This window comes from Rhinolophus ferrumequinum, chromosome 19, assembly GCF_004115265.2.
Source record: "Rhinolophus ferrumequinum isolate MPI-CBG mRhiFer1 chromosome 19, mRhiFer1_v1.p, whole genome shotgun sequence".
Classification (NCBI taxonomy): Eukaryota; Metazoa; Chordata; class Mammalia; order Chiroptera; family Rhinolophidae; genus Rhinolophus; species Rhinolophus ferrumequinum.
The window spans coordinates 26,567,813-26,571,007 of NC_046302.1; the positions used below are offsets into that span (position 1 = coordinate 26,567,813).

The window sequence follows — 3,195 nt, forward strand, 5'->3', positions numbered from 1 at the left end:
GTGATCTTGGCCTAAGCCCCATTTCCATCACCTGGAATAGTCAAAAATCCTCCTGCATGCATCCTGTGAATTACCATGCATACTTCCTCGTGGTTGGAGCTGCCATATTGAGATACACAGGCTGTGCACTGCGGGAGATTGTCCAACCAGGGAGGTGAGTGGGGACTGCAACCACCAGAGCTCTGCCCTCAAAGCTGTACCTCCTGCTGGGGGAGGATGGAGAGGATATCCCTAACTGCCTTGGGGATCCAAAGCCTCATTTTTGTACAAAGCAACCACCTCGTCTCAAAGAGGTATCTTTTTAAAAAACTGTACAAAAATGATGTAACATCAGCAATGGTCTTGGTGGTTCTTTGTGTCTGTCCTCCTGCCCCTGGTCCTGTGGTTTCAGAACTTCCCCAAGACTGGTATCCACAAATAATTCCCAAACATCAAGCATCTCTTACGCCTAGTGATACTAAAGATTGGGGGTAGTATTAAGGAAAGATTACATCACACACTACACAATCTCACCATCATGTTCAGTTTTTCCCCTTATGTTCCCCTCTCCTTTCCAAAATTCCAAAATCCTTATACATGACTCTGCTGGTGACGTAAGCCATTCCCACCAACCCTCTCTGAGCACTATATTCTGGAGAATGAATTTTTTTTCACTATTTTAAGTCTCTGAGCCTTTGAACATGCTGGCACCCTATGTTTGGAATCACTTTCTCCCCTGGTCCACCTGGTAAACTCTTATTCAGCTGTCCAACCCTATTTCAAAGTGAAAGAAATAGGGTTATTACAAAAGGAAGACTAGAAGCGCGGTGCTCCAGGCGCCTGGGCGCGCGCGGCGGCGGCGGGGGGGTCGGGAAGGGTGTCTCGCAGTGCGGCTGATCCGCCAGTGTCCCGCAAGACCAATGGGGTGTCGCTGCTGCCTCCGCCTCGCTCCAGCGCCCTGGAAGCCCGCAGAGCCCGCCGGGGCTCCTGCCATGCGTGCGGTGGGGCTGCCCCGGCGCAGCCAGTGCGCGCTGGCCTGGGGCCTGACGTGTCGCGAGGCTGAACTACTTGGAGGAAGCCGGTCGCCCCGCTGTGCAGACCCCGCAGGGACAGCCTGGCAAGTGAAACGCGCGGGTTTAGAACTTCTGATGACTCTCAAGCCACAAGCCACTTTAGCCAGCGTAGCCCCAGTCCAGTGTAGCCCCAGTGTTTACTGTGACAAATTTGACAAAGATGAAACTGTTACTTCTTTTTGTTTTTTTATTGGGGAATATTGGGGAACAGTGTGTTTCTCCAGGGCCCATCAGCTCCTAGTTGTTGTCCTTCAATTTAGTTGTGGAGGGCGCAGCTCAGCTCCAAGTCCAATCGCCTTTTTCAATCTTTAGCTGCAGAGGGCGCAGCCCACCATCCCATGCAGGAATTGAACTGTCAACCTGATTGTTGAAAGCTCACGCTCTAACCAACTGAGCCATCCAGCTGCCCCACTGTTACTTCTTTTGAAAGGAGGAAAACTGACATATCAAGAAGTAGAACTTCAAGCCAGAGATTCGAGGTTTCAGCATTTAAGGAGCATCACCAGTAGAAACAACAGGATTATCGTGAGAATGGAGTGTGATAATTCCAGCGTCTTCTGATATTATTATAGATTATCATAAATTAAATCTAGAACAATGGCTGTTGCAGGAACTCCCTTCACAGTTGGTTGGAGAGGGTCAACTTGTAACGTACCCTTTACCTTTTGAGTTTAGAGCTGCAGTATTGAATCAACAACCTTCAGGGCCAACTGAGCATTTTGTAGCCAGTGATCCTTGACATGTTGGATCCCAAACACTCTTCTGTAGACAGAGGCAAACTGCACATCTTAGTACAAAATGGCAAGTCTATCAGAGTTAGAAACAGTTAAAATTTTCAGAGTTGATTTTGGAGATCTTGGATGAAGAAGAGCTGCTGGAGGAGCTCTGTCTAACCAAATGGAGTGACGATCCACACAATTTTGAAAAGAGAGAGGCACTGGAATTGACCACAAAGAAGACATGGAGCTGCTGCTGGAAAAGTACTATGGATTACCTGAGGATCTTTCCAGTGCAGCTGGGGAACTTAGAGTACTGATCGACGATTCACAAAGTATTACATTCCTCAACCAGGACAGCCACCGCCGTGTGATGATGAGGTTGAACCTATAGTTGACCGTGGGATCCTTCTCTCTTTCACTCTTTGGACTACAAGGGGTTGCTTTTGGAATGAACATGGAATCTTACCTTGAAGAGGACCATAAGATGGTTTTGGCTGATTACAGGAATTATGCTTATGGGAAGTGGCCTAATCTGGAGGCATTTGCTGTCTTTCCTTGGACAACAGCTAGAAGTTCCTTTGTCTCCTATGATGGCCTCTTTACCTAAAAAGACACCTCAGGCAGATATAAGGATGGAAATGAAACACAGCTTCAGTCTGGATGGATTTGGATCAAGCAGGAGCGTCCTAACAAACCATTAGTAACAACTTGGTGAAAACTGAATTTTTTATGGTAGTTACAGGACGCTTCTGATACTGTTTATTATTTTCTTTTATAGAGACAGAGACTTGAAAAACAAATCACTGATATTTAAATTATGTTGACGGATGATGAAACTATTATGGCAGTCACAATACTAAAACTTAATTGCATTTTCAGAATTCTAAGTAAAGAACCAAATTACTTGCTTTTTAAAAAATCGAAATTCTATTTTCTACTGACTTAAAGAGCTGTTTTTATAGACATGATATGAGACATGGAGAGATTAACACAAAAATAAATTATTATATAGATTTTATTTTATACATACTAAGAAAATGCAATTTCATGCCAACTGAAGCCTGACAAACCCAGTTATGAGATCAGGTAGCCATAATCCTTAGGACAGAGAATCATGTTCTTGCAAATTTCCTTACTCTCAGGTGACTGAAAAGCTAGCAAAATATGTTATTAGCCTTCAAACAAACTCTGGAAGTTAGTGCTTTGAATCAATCTTTGAAATAGCCTTATTTTCTTATATTTGCCCCCTTTTCATAGAATGTGAATAAAAAGAAGGAAATGATAATTTAACATCAGCTTTACATGGATCCCAATTAATCTTCCAATTAATCAAGACTTCACTTTCTTGACCCGTGAAACTGTTTTTCTTTGCTTGGCTATAAACAAAGCCTTTGGAAGAAGAGTCGAAAGAACGTGCTTCCATT

General features: G+C 44.1%; 1 pseudogene; it reads left to right on the plus strand.

Annotated features, from left to right (window-relative positions):
* The first annotated feature begins 971 nt into the window (after positions 1 to 971).
* On the plus strand, positions 972 to 2,472 carry LOC117011671 (magnesium transporter MRS2 homolog, mitochondrial-like; annotated as a pseudogene).
* Positions 2,473 to 3,195: the final 723 nt, after the last annotated feature.